The sequence below is a fragment of the Argopecten irradians genome, chromosome 3 (assembly GCF_041381155.1).
Source record: "Argopecten irradians isolate NY chromosome 3, Ai_NY, whole genome shotgun sequence".
Lineage (NCBI taxonomy): Eukaryota > Metazoa > Mollusca > Bivalvia > Pectinida > Pectinidae > Argopecten > Argopecten irradians.
In genome coordinates, this window is record NC_091136.1 from 13425213 (window position 1) to 13439183 (window position 13971).

Here is a 13971-nt window from a genome sequence, read left to right on the forward strand (position 1 = left end):
GACGTTTTGAAAGATATTTTGCTGTTGCCTTTAATTGTAAAATGCTGATTAAGTGTTATACATAATGATCTGCTTTTCAGGTTTGCTGAATTGATTTGATATACATAAAACGACTGATATCATATTCTGGTAATATTTGATTACTTTGTTGCATGTAATTCCAGTATTTATTTATTTCTGCGTTTATATTCAATGTTTCTCCGTTTATATTCAATGTTTCTGCGTTTTATATTAACACATTTCGTCGCTTACATCGAGCGGGCGCGCCGAGCCGTGACGCAAGGTAAGCCTAGTACTATACATGTATACAGCATATATACGTATACGTTAGATCTACAATTTGAGTTTTTCGAGTAAATGGTTATTCTAGCTTTATGATGTAGATATTTTCAGTTTCAAAACATTCCATTTACACCACTTCAAAAATTCAAACAAGCATATATTTAACTTTAGATTAGATAATCAGTCCAATTTGATAGCGATATCAAAATGATGTTCGGATCAGTCTGGACTGAGATTTAGAAAGCATATGATGTAAATTTCAGTGGAATAAAAAAAAAAGTATAATGTAACACTATCTTTTTACGAGTAAAATCCCAAAATTTAGCATGAATATATCTAGAATCCGTGTTTTTATTTCATTCAAACTTCTGCTATAATGGTATGATGAAAACACGGCACCGTTTTTGAGTAAAAATAAAATGTGGACGGTTATCAGTTATGTGATATTGGAGTTACAGTACCGAACTTATACCGAAAATAATATGTATATCTATATTGTTGCCTTTGAAACTTTATCCATAACGTTTACTAAAAAGCAGAAATACATCAATGGTATTTCTGATATATGTTCCTATATTTAAGGTGTAGATTTAAATTCATTATTTCAAAATTATACTAAATCCTTAATAGTATATTCATTGTCGACCGTTTTGTATATCATACCGAGATTTAATAGTATGATATATGAACATTTATCGTATAATCCAAAAAGTAACCACATACAGTGTTCACAGGCATTAAAAATAGATATAATATCTTGTATCTTTTTTATATTTAGTGTGATAATGTCCTTCTTGTATGACTATACATGTACATTAAGATTCGAAACGGTGAAAATACATGCTTAGAATTTTTACTAATACCTTAGAAATTACTGAAGATTGCTATATGCCACGATGTCTAGACTGGAATAATTTTTAAGGTTAAACCTTTAGTTGAACTAGTTCTTAGAACCATTTTTGTTTCTGAATAAGACACCTTCCATTTTTGTTTTACCTGCGTACGACATATATATATATATGTGCATGTAATATGTATTCCTAGGTATGATCAGGTATATTTTATTTCCATTTGCTTTTACATCTTCATTCTAAAAATGGAGGTGACAATAAAAAAAACCTAGAGCATAGATGTACGGGGTTTCCATAATTCAAATCACAATCCAATTAACGGATGTCCTAACCTGATTGACAGTAAGACAATAGCAAATACCCGATATAGTCCACCGAATAGCAAATTGCCCGCGGCCAGGTAATTACAGGTGAGTTCGATGAATGGCGTTGTGTACAGGTAAATAACATCCTGGTCAAGGTATTACATAACCATCAAACCAAAGGCATGGCTAATTATATACATGTATCTATAATGTCGGTGTATCTACTAGTATATCGATTAAAAATTGAAAGCGACCGCACGGTCTAAAAAAATAGTTTGTTTTGTTTAATATCTCAATATTTAGATCTTTTATAATATCGAAAGTTAATTCTTTCTACCACATGTTGAAACGTTTTACGGTATTGTAATAAATGTATCTCGTTTTATTCGGTTAGCAACACACAACACAATGTTTGTAATGATAAATCATCGGTGTGTACGTATGTCAAGCATCATATCCTTGATGCTTTAATCAAGAATTTCTTCAATTGTTACGTAAAATTTCATTCTACAGTCACAAACTTTGCAATTCACAATGTATCAAAGATACAGGCTACAGGAAAATTTTATTTAATTAAAGCGTATTCGTTGCTGAACTCCTCGACAAAAAAATCGGAAACTTTTATTTCTGTGTGGATTTTCTTTCATAATTACACGAAGATTTTTTCATTTCAAATATTTTATTAACAAATACAAGATATACATGAATCATAGAGAAAGATAATATATTAATGTAATGCCAAATGGATTGGACAACAGGCAAAGCCTATATAGGTCCTCTCCAGAAATCCGGTTTATTTAACTAATAAATAGATATAAATAGTGTTGTATCAGTAGAAATGAAAAGAAAAAAGAATATTAGGAGCATACCCAAGCGGGCCATAGAAAAGAAAATAAATATTTACAACAGATAGACAAATAAGTAAATATATTTTAAATGAATAAGTAATAAATAGGCAATATTATTTATAGAAAACAAATTAATTAATTTATACATATCACATCCACACACACATACACACCCTCTCATAACGGCCTTCAATATAATCAATACATGCATATATTTTAATATTTCTATAAAATCTATTTGTACAATTGAAATCTCTTAGTTTTTTTTATATTAATTACTTGTATGAAGTAGTATCATTTCATTAATATCATTAGAAAAATCAATTAGACCCATACAACAGAATTTCAATATTAACAAAACCCAAAAAGATTAGAAATAGAGATTATGTGATGTCTAAAATCAGAAAAAATGAGTACAATAAAAAAAAATAATGTTCAGAATTTTCAGTTGGAGCACCACATAAGCATGAACCATCATCTGTCAAATGATCGGAGAATTTGTCATAATTTAAGTCACTGGCATTATTGCGCAATTGGCATAAAAGGATATTTAAATTTCTTGGTTTACAATTCATAAATATGTGTGAGATTATAGATGGAAAAGGATAATTATTAAATTATAATTTAAAGGAAGAAATAAAAAGATGATTCCTCTCATAGAAGTGTATCTTGTGAATGTCCAAAGTTTCATGAAGATGCAGGAAAAAGCTATTTTTTCTAGTTGAGTTAGTCCTTGATTGTGGTAAAGTTAAAGAATTTCACACCTTGTCATTTTCTAAATGCATAATTTATTATTAGTATCTATGTAGGGATGAATATTATCATTATAAGATAATTAGGTGTAAGGTTTGTTTACGATTTTATATAGTTAATGAGTATTTGTGTTGAGACGATACGTCTATTCTGCAATTGTTTCATGTTGGGTTTACAGAGTAAAGAAACATGGTGATAAGTGCCTCTTCTTAAACCAGTAATAATTTTCATAGCTTCTATTTGAATAGATTCTAAAAGATCAGACTCATTTTTGTACAATTATCCCAAACAATATCAGCATATTCTAAAATTGGCCTAATATAAGATATATATAGTGTTTTTAAAGAGTTTCTATCAAGTTTATGTTTAAGAGTTCTTAATATATTGAGTCTGGATGATGCTTTTTCATAGATATTTGATATGTGTTCTGACCATGTTCCTTTTCTATTAAATGTAGCCCTAAGTGTTTGTGAAAGTCATGCTGAGATACGGGTTGGTTATTAAAAATAAGAGTGGGATGTAGGTCCTGCTTGTTTCCGTGAGAAGGTAAAACTGACAGTTTTATTAGGATTAAAAGAATTTGCCATTGATCAGCCCCAGAGGAAATAGAAGTGAGATCATCATTAAGAGTGTCTGCTGGCGTTTCAAGATCATCATCATCAACATCACATCCTCGATACTCCAGGGTTCCGATCACTATCGATCTTTACACCTCTGGACTATCTACATAGTGTATAATGAGCAGCTCAGCCTGAAAACAATAGTACCAATCACAGGCCTGCGAAAGATTCCTTGAAGACTACAGTAGAGAGCGCGCCTAACATCAAAGCCACAGCAGTCAACCACAGAGTACCGTTATACGTTCTTTGATGTAACATCAAATGACTAATTAAACCTTTCTATTCTGTTGCCTCATTTTCTATGAGATAGTCCAGGGTGTAAAGTCGTAAGTGATCGAAACACCTGAATTAATCGAGATGCAACTACAATTACAATAAACGAAGTCTCATCTGCAGAAAATTTTTATATTGGATGTAATATATCTGTGATGTCATTTATGAATATTATAACAAGAAAAGGACCAAGAACAGACCCTTGAGGTACTCCTGCATGTACTGATTTCAAGTTTGATTTATAGTCATCAATGATTACTCTTTGTTTTCTGTCAGATAAGTAAGCTTTGAACCAGTCAAGTAATTTACCTTTTATACCATATTTTTGTAATTTATATAAAAGACCTGAATGCCAAACTCTGTCAAATGCCTTACTTATATCACAGAAAACAAAGCGCACATCATTTCCCTTATCTAAATTAGAACTAATAATATTAAAAATATCAACAAGTTGATTAGAAGTAGAATCTTTGGGTTGAAATCCAGATTGATTTTTACTCAACATGTTATATCTAGTGATATAATTAAAAGTATATTTAAAAATTATTTTTTTCTAACATTTTAATAATAAATATAGAAGTAAAATTTCAATTGGTCTATATAATTATTTAGGTCATTTAATGTCACCTTTACCTTTATATAGGGCATTAACATTAGCTGTCTTAAGGATGTCTGGAATTTTCACCCAATGATAAAGTCTTATTAAATAGTAATTTTAAAGGATAGATTAGTGATGGCGACAAGTTTTTAACTACTCTTGGCAATATGCCGTCTGGACCAGCAGGCTTATTAATTCTTAAAAGGTTAAATTGGTCTTTGATATCTTGTTCAGTAATATTTATTTCAGAAAGTTTCATAAGGGCATAAGGGAGGTAATTCTGGAAGATTAGTGTCAGTGATATCTGAATAGAGATGTTAGTAAAGAAATTGTGCAGTGCTTCAGCTTTATCAAGAGGATGTGTTAGTATTTTACCATTCACTTTTAGAGGATTAGAGGTTGTGTTAGATTTATTCATTTTAATTATTGACTTGGCAATATTCCACCATTTCTTTGAGGAGGTTGACTTATCAGACAGTTCATTTTGTAATTTTTGGATATAGTTTTCTTTAGCTTCCCTAATAAGACTAACAGTTTCATTACGGATTAATCGAAAATTTGACCAGTCTTGTTCCCTATTGAGGGTTTTAGCTCTTTTATGTATTCTATTTTTTTGTCTTAACTTGATTTTTATATCTGAGGTGATCCAGGGTTTATCATTTGGACGAATTGTAACAGATTTATGAGGAATGTGCCTGTTTGTTTTTTCATTAATTGTGTTAATAAGATGAGAGTAAGAGTCATTTATATTGGTGCAGTTTATGAATAAGGTGTCCCAATCTATTCTATTGTAGTAGTTCATTGTTAATGGTATCCCATTCTGCATTATTAAAATCATATATAACTCTTTTATAGGATCTGTGTTTGAATGTTTTGAAAGAAACATGTATTATAATTGGGCAATGATCACTACATAAGGGAGATAATATTTGACTATAGGTAATAAGATCAGAATTATTTGTAAGAAATATATCAATTTCAGTTGCAGAGTTATTAGTAATGCGGGTTGGTGCTTGAATTGTATCATGTAGTTGATATTTTGTTAGCAACCTTGATAAATGAGAGGTTTTAGTAAGTGTCAACAGATCAGAATTAATATCTCCAGTTATTATTATATTTAAGTTACACGAAGATACCTGCTATTAGAGCACAAATTAGAGTATTTGAAACATCGAATTTCACTCTTTTAGTTATTTATATTCGAGACAAAGTTATTGTACGATTAACTTCACTCAAAAGTAATCATAAAAAAAAATCTTTGATCGGCTTTTCCTGTGACCGTCGATGTAAGTGATAGCACATCAGTTAAAGTACAGCAATAAGCCACGGACTATTGTGACGTCACACGGTTTAGGGCTAGAAAATTTGACCTCGATATCGGCGGTTTACAGGTTATTCCGGTCGCGCGCGGCACGGAGAGGTTTCTACACGGTCTAATAAAGCCATTTCCAGCATAAACTGAAATTATCATTTTTGACTGCACAAATCCTTTAAATATATCATGGATTTATAAATGCTTATAAATCCTTGTATATATGTAATCGTGTTCCGTATTTTATTAACAATTTTTGAACTTGATTTAGGCCTAATAGTTATCGGACTAACGCACCATTTTATCATGATAAAAATGTAAATGTGTACAGATTACCGAGTACCCGAATGTACTGTTACGTGAATCTCCTAAAATTGCTGACTTGCAATATGGCGTGTGTGTCAATGATTATATATATAAAGTCAAGTGAATGTATTATATATGCCAATTCATAAATACTTGGTACTGAAACCACCCCCATTTTGTATCCCAACATCGTCAAAAGTATCATCAAGGATTTATAAGTGAGAACTGTCTCTTTACCTTACTAAACACCACGCGTAACGCTAGACGAACCGGGAAATCGAGTCCAACGAAACACCAATGTAAAGTTAATAAAATTTCACAACGTTTAGTACTTGCTTTAAGGACGGAAGATTTAGAAGATATGTCTTAAATTTTTGTTAAAAAATACGACAACTCATGAAATGACGCTTCAGAAAGTAAGACGGTAACCCCTCGCACCCACAAGCTACATCAAAGGCTGCGCCGGCGGATATCAACGGAAAATCAGTCGTCGCCCAACGTCACGGTCAGTACACAAACGCAAAAGCTCCTACGTCGTACTTGCCCAAAACCCAGCGTGACTTTTTCACCTCACTTAAGTCCTTGATATCATCAAGGATGCATTTTAGACAAAAAATCCTTAGTATCATATTATCATCTTATTATAAGCGACCGCGGTGTGAAAAAGTGCTCACAGAAATTAGACATACACTACATATGAAACTATATATACTATGGTCTCATTAAATTATTAGGTAGCTGTATGACTGTGTTTCTGGTGTTAAAAATCATACACATATGATCGCATTGAAAAAGTGTATACAACTATCGTCGGCCATTTTTCTCACTTCGAGCTCCCCAAAATGCATACGCATCCCCTTCGTAACCCCGCAGGGTACCGCTAGCTAGCTCCTACCCATGGTGTCAGGATGGCCCCAATAGGGCAAGCAATATAGCTAAATTTGTCCACGGCGTCCGTTATCTGTGGAGTTAATTAGTCGGATGACACGTGTGCGGTACACAGTACACCTGAGAGGTGTATCTATGGCGACAACATATAAGTAAATGTACAGGTAATATAATTCAACTGACAGAGAGAGAAGAACATATACTGGCAATAAGTTTTTTTTTTTTTTTTTTTTTTTTTTTGTAAAGTTCATTCTTTGTAAACCCCCATTAAAGTGTACTGGGTTAAAAAGGGTCTTCCCGAACTTCACTGACAATCTAGTCTCTGTCTTTCGTTGATTAGCATTTTGAGTATATAATTTTTAACAAATGTATAGCACAGTGATCGTTCATATGATATTTTATGTTTAACATAGTGACGTTGTGTATCGATTACGTCACGCACTAAATATAGCATTGAAAAAATTGCTAGCCGTTGGTCGGTTTGTGTTGACACAATATTCCATGTTAATGTGTATTTTATGGTGTAATAAATAACATGCCAGCTATGATAACTCCCAGTAACTGGGTTTCGAAAGGTGTGCTCTTAAACTGAAAATTGTATGAAAATTCTGTTATTATGTGACCTTCTTATTAGTGCTTTATTCGATTCGTGCCATGACGGTTCATCAGGATATTTATTCAAACCAATATTATTTTCACTTTTGTGTCTCTTTTTTAGAAATAAGATATGATGATTAACACAGACACCGGTATATCCCGATGTCATTTCCTATAACGAGTTGTACATAGATCTAACAAATATCCCCAGCTAACCAGTTGCTTTTAAAGACGTTTTTAATATTGTCCAGTGATAGTAATATTAGGAAAAAAAACCTTTAAAGATATTTTTAGGTGTAACGACGTCACGAGTATAAAAAATGCATACTGAATCAGAAACGTATAAAAAAATAATGTATGTCGTTAAGTTTCAGATTCAATAAGTTAATCGACAAAGAAATACTAATTTTAAAAAATTCGTTGAAACCTCACTACCATTATGTGTAAACTGGAATATGAAGAAATATACACGTTTTATCATTTAACCAATCGATGAATACAGCTCCCTATACTACTCTCCTTATGGTCGTATCCAGAGTACCTCTCTTTGACGACACAAAATAAATCATACATGACCAAGCTAAGTTCGCTTCGTTGTAATAACATAGGCCTGGGCATGGCCTCGTAATTAGGGTAGTAGTAAAAACCTTTACCATAACACTGACTAATTAGCAAAGACAGTATATCACAATTGTTTATTTAAGTCAAACATGTAATTATGTAATATCAAATAAAAAAAACAATTGTGAAAAAGAGTGATCTTTTTAATGACCAATTAAACTTCTTAATTGCCGGAATCTTGTTTTGATTTTATAGTCTTTGTCATTCCGACAAAAAATATCAGTGGCCAAGGCTATAAATACTCCCTCACACAATCCTTATAGTATCATACAACATGAATACCTTTCAAGAAGCAACCTACCGATACCTGTCCAGCGACACCAAGAAGACCTGCATCCTCGGTCACAGCTTTATCAGACGCCTCATCGCCCGATGGAGAAAAGAAGAAATACCACTACCAAATTGGTCATTCCATGCCTTCGGACGAGGTGGTTTGAAGCTTCGACAGCTGAGAGACATCGTACTAGCCGAAGATTTTTCCATCTATCACACCGTCTTTGTACAGATAGGCGAAAATGACATCGCTGACCAGTCAACGGCCCGTACAATTGGACTTCTTCAAGAAATCCATCAACTGTTTATCGCCCAGGGTGTAGAAGTGGTGATGTTCGGCGAGCTTTTTCCGAGACACGATCGCAAATTCAACAAGACCGCATCACTTATCAACAGAATGATGAAGAAACAACACCCTGACATCATTTGGCAACGCGACAGAGACTTGTTGATGGTACACACCTGAAACCGTCGGCGGAAGTTGCTTTCTCCAACAGCATTGACCGGGCCATCAGACACATGAGAGCTTGATCTTATAATCAGCCAATCCTTTATAAAAAAAGCCATTTTCATGGCTACCCAAATATCACAAAAAGACCCACGAACACTCGAAAATACGCATTTATATATTACGAATTATATATCTTTAGCATGAATAAAAACAACTGAAAATTGACACGTGTATACTATTTATAATTTTATTTTAAATATTTGACGAATACTTCTTAAAACTAAACATGTATTTAATCAGAAACATATATGTATAATTGTTTCTGACAATAGGAATTAAATTTTATCGTATATCGTACTAATCGTATTAGTTCACCAGTTAAGTTTGGCCTCTATACTGGCAACAAAGTACATCAAATAATTACCAGAATATGATATCGGTCGTTTAATGTATATCAAATCAATTCAGCAAACCTGAAAAGCAGATCATTATGTATAACACTTAATCAGCATTTTACAATTAAAGGCAACAGCAAAACGTCTGTAAATAACAAATATTTATTCATTTTATGGAAAACGATCTTATTTTAATATCGTCAACAATTCAAATTTGTGAGAAGAATATACATACATGTAATTGCACATAATCAAACACATAATTTGTTTGTCATAGTTAATCCCGTGTACATTTGTTACCGCTCATATCGGAACTCTTCCGAAAAAAGATGCAAAATGCATAGCTCAAATGACGAGACGCGGGAAAGAAAACAACAAAAATATACATGTAGGAGAATAGGATAATTAGGGTATATGTATTTTTAAAGGGGAAAAGAGAATTGTAAACATAATTATTTTACATGTACAATCGGCTGGCGGCTGTACGTACTGTAAGTCTCGTTTCACAAGGTAAAGTTTACCCGTGTAAGCCGTGTGCTCGGCCGTCACGGCTCGGCGCGCCCGCTCGATGTAAGCGACGAAATGTGTTAATATTAGCGCAGAAACATTGAATATAAACGCAGAAACATTGAATATAAACGCAGAAACATTGAATATAAACGAAGAAATAAATAAATACTGGAATTACGTGCCACAAAGTACATCAAATATTACCAGAATATGATATCGGTCGTTTAATGTATATCAAATCAATTCAGCAAACCTGAAAAGCAGATCATTATGTATAACACTTAATCAGCATTTTACAATTAAAGGCAACAGCAAAATATCTTTCAAAACGTCTGTAAATAACAAATGTTTATTTATTTTATGGAAAACGATCTTATTTTAATATCGTCAACAATTCAAATTTGTGAGAAGAATATACATACATGTAATTGCACATAATCAAACACATAATTTGTTTGTCATAGTTAATCCCCGTGTATATACACATATTTTACACATAACCTAGACAGTTATTCATTTGTTACCGCTCGTATCGGAACTCTTCCGAAAAAAGGTGCAAAATGCATAGCTCAAATGACGAGACGCGGGAAAGTAAACAACAAAAGATAGGAGAATAGAATAATGAGGATATATGTATTTTTAAAGGGGAAAAGAGAATTGTAAACATAATTATTTTACATGTACAATCGGCTGGCGGCTGTACGTACTGTAAGTCTCGTTTCACAAGGTAAAGTTTACCTGTGTAAGCCGTGTGCTCGGCCGTCACGGCTCGGCGCGCCCGCTCGATGTAAGCGACGAAATGTGTTAATATTAGCGCAGAAACATTGAATATAAACGCAGAAACACTGAATATAAACGCAGAAACTCTTAATTCTATCGCCGAATCTGTTAATTTCACCGTCGCATCGGAAAAGTTTGACGATTCCCAACCTCCGACAATGTAGCAATAAATAGCCGTGCACGTAACGAAGTTGGGTAATTGTGACTGATAGCCTCTGTTATTCGGCCGTCAGCCGTCACGACCCACGGCGGACAGAAAAATACTTAATTTTACGGCAGAAATACTTAATTTTATTAATAGAATTGGAATTCTGAGGAAAAGTCTTAATATAAAGGGTTAATACTGAATAAAAAAGCACATATGCTAATCCTGCCGAAACTTGTTAAAAATTAAGTATTCTGCCGTTATTCTAACAAGTTTCGGCAAGATTAACACATTTTGGGTTACCAGTGTATTGTCTTACTGTCAATCAGGTTAGGATATCCGTTAATTGGATTTGAATTACGGAAACCCCGTACATCTATGCTCTAGGTTTTGTAATGTCCCCTCCATTTAAAATGAAGATGTAAAAGCAAATGGAAATGAAATATCCCTGATCATACCTAGGAATATATATATATGTCGTACACAGGTAAAACAATAATGGAAGTTGACTTCTTCAGAAACAAAAATAGTTCTAAGAACTATTTCAACTAAAGATTTAACCTTAAAAATTATTCCTGTCTAGTACTGTAATTACAGATTCAGATTCAGATTTCTTTATTACTCTCTGACACACTTACGTGTGTAACAAGAGGTCAAATCAGTATATTACATTTTGACATGACGGAACACATAGCATTAGTATAATACAATCAACACAACATAAGTATAAAACAGAATATAATGGACCTAATTAATCTAATTATTACAAATAATTTTTTCTAATTTCTCAATAAACCTGCTAAGTTGCGAAAGAATACGTACGTTACACAGTGAGATTAAACCTTTCATTTTTGTTAGATTAGGGTTCATAAAATAAATATTTTGGTATATGCATTTGCCTAATTTGATGAACTGATAGGTGAGTACAATTAAATAAGTAATGAAATTCGTCACCAATACCGTTGGAACAAAGGGGACAAATTCTTTCATTGCGTGGTATATTAGCCCATCGTCCCGTTTCTATGGGCAAATGTAAATTAGAAGTACGAAATTTAACAATATTTTTTCTATCTTTTTCATTCAGTTTCAATAGATAATTCTCCATTTGAAAATCGTTTTTAAAAAACTGTATACATTTTACCTTTTGATGACAAATTCATATCATTAAACCACCTTTGAATAAATTGATCCTTAAGTATTTGTTTAATGGTAAATTTTAAATATATTTTTGTTCAATGTACAAGATTCCTGTATATTCCATACAAAATTTAAGCCCGTCTCATAAAAAATATTTCGCACAAAATCGATCCATTTAAAACTTATGTTTCCATTTACATGCAATTGGTACATTAGTTTATATATTTTGCTTGACAATTTATCAGTGGAAATTAAATTATACCAAAACATGGCCATTCTACATTTCACTTCAATACTCAACGGATATCTACCCAATTCACCATAGACCATAAAGTTGGGTGTACTACGTCTCAAACCTAAGATACGTTTACAGAATTGCAAGTGAATTTTTTCAATAATAGTAATATTCTCAAAACCCCATACTTCAACAGAATATAAAAGAATAGGTTGTACCAGAATGTCAAAAATCTTCAGTTGTAAATCAACTGGCAGAGAAATATTTCTAATTTTTTTTGTAAACAGCAAATAAAGCTTTTTTCGCCTGTTCCGCTAATTTACTCTTTGCTTTAGCAAATGTACCATTATAGTTAAATAAAATGCCTAAGTATACAAAAGATTCCAATATTTCTAATTCTTCGTTGCAAAATAAAAAACGCAAACGTGTTTGACACTTCCGTTTTGAGAATATAACAACTTTAGTTTTTTGCGTATTAACCGTAAGTTTCCACTCATTACAGTATATTTCAAACATATTCAATAAATTCTGTAGCCCTTCTGCTGATTCGGAAATAATAACAGTGTCATCAGCATAAAGGATAAGAAACATCTTAATAAACAATCCAACATCATCACTCAAGCTTTTCATAGTTTGGAGGCAACTGACGTCATTTTCATCAAAAAAGTCTTCTAAATCATTTAGATAAATTGCAAATAAAAAAGGTGACAAATTTTCCCCTTGTTTTAGACCAATATTACAATCAAATAATCCTGACAGTTCATTCCCTTTCTTGACACACGCTTTCGTGTTGGCATATAAGTTGATAATGATTTTTAAAATTTTCCCGGTTATGTTACTTTTTTGAACCTTTTTCCATAATCCTATTCTCCAAACAGAGTCGAAACCTTTTTTGAAATCTACGAAAGAGCAGTATAATTTTTTCTTGTGTGATATATATATAGATATAAGGGTATGTAAAACAAAAATATTATCAACAGTAGAATGTTGCTTTCTAAAGCCAGCTTGAGCACCACTAATGATATGAAGTTCATCAGATAACTTATTAAGTCTGGTATTCAAAATAGATGTGAACACTTTTCCTAGACAAGATACCAGGCTAATCGCTCTATAATTATCTAAGTTCTTCGGATCTCCTTTGTTTTTATACAAAGGTTTTATTACACCTATTTTCCACGATTCTGGGATACATGCCGTATTCAAAACAATATTGAACATTTTATGATAGACATTTAAAAATAGGTCCAATGTTGTTTTTTTATGTATTCATTTATAATACAGTCTATACCACCTGCCTTATTATTACTAAGATTTTTAACTGCATGCTTTATTTCATCCACAGTAATTACATCATTCAATATATCATCAAACAAACCATTATTTACATCATCGAAGTCAAAATGTTCGTCTGTATTATCTCCCTTGTTAAGATTTTTAAAATAATCATATAGTTCCTCAATTTTAATATCAACGTTTTGTTCGTTTGAATTACCTCCAATATCATTTAATAACCTCCAAAATACTTTGGGGTTAGATTTCGCAGTATGTCTTATTTCATTCTGTTTCTTCTCTTTATGCATCATGAAATGTTTATTTAATGTTTGTCTATACATTTTGCTCGCATGTTTTAACGTTGATTTATTGTCTAAATTTTTACAATGTTTATATTTATTTTTAGCTGCATGAAATTCTTTCCTCCTTTTATGACAATCATTCCCAAACCAAGGTTTATTATTGGTTTGGCTAATATACTTTGCACTATTTTTTGTACCAAATACCTTTTTAGCAGAT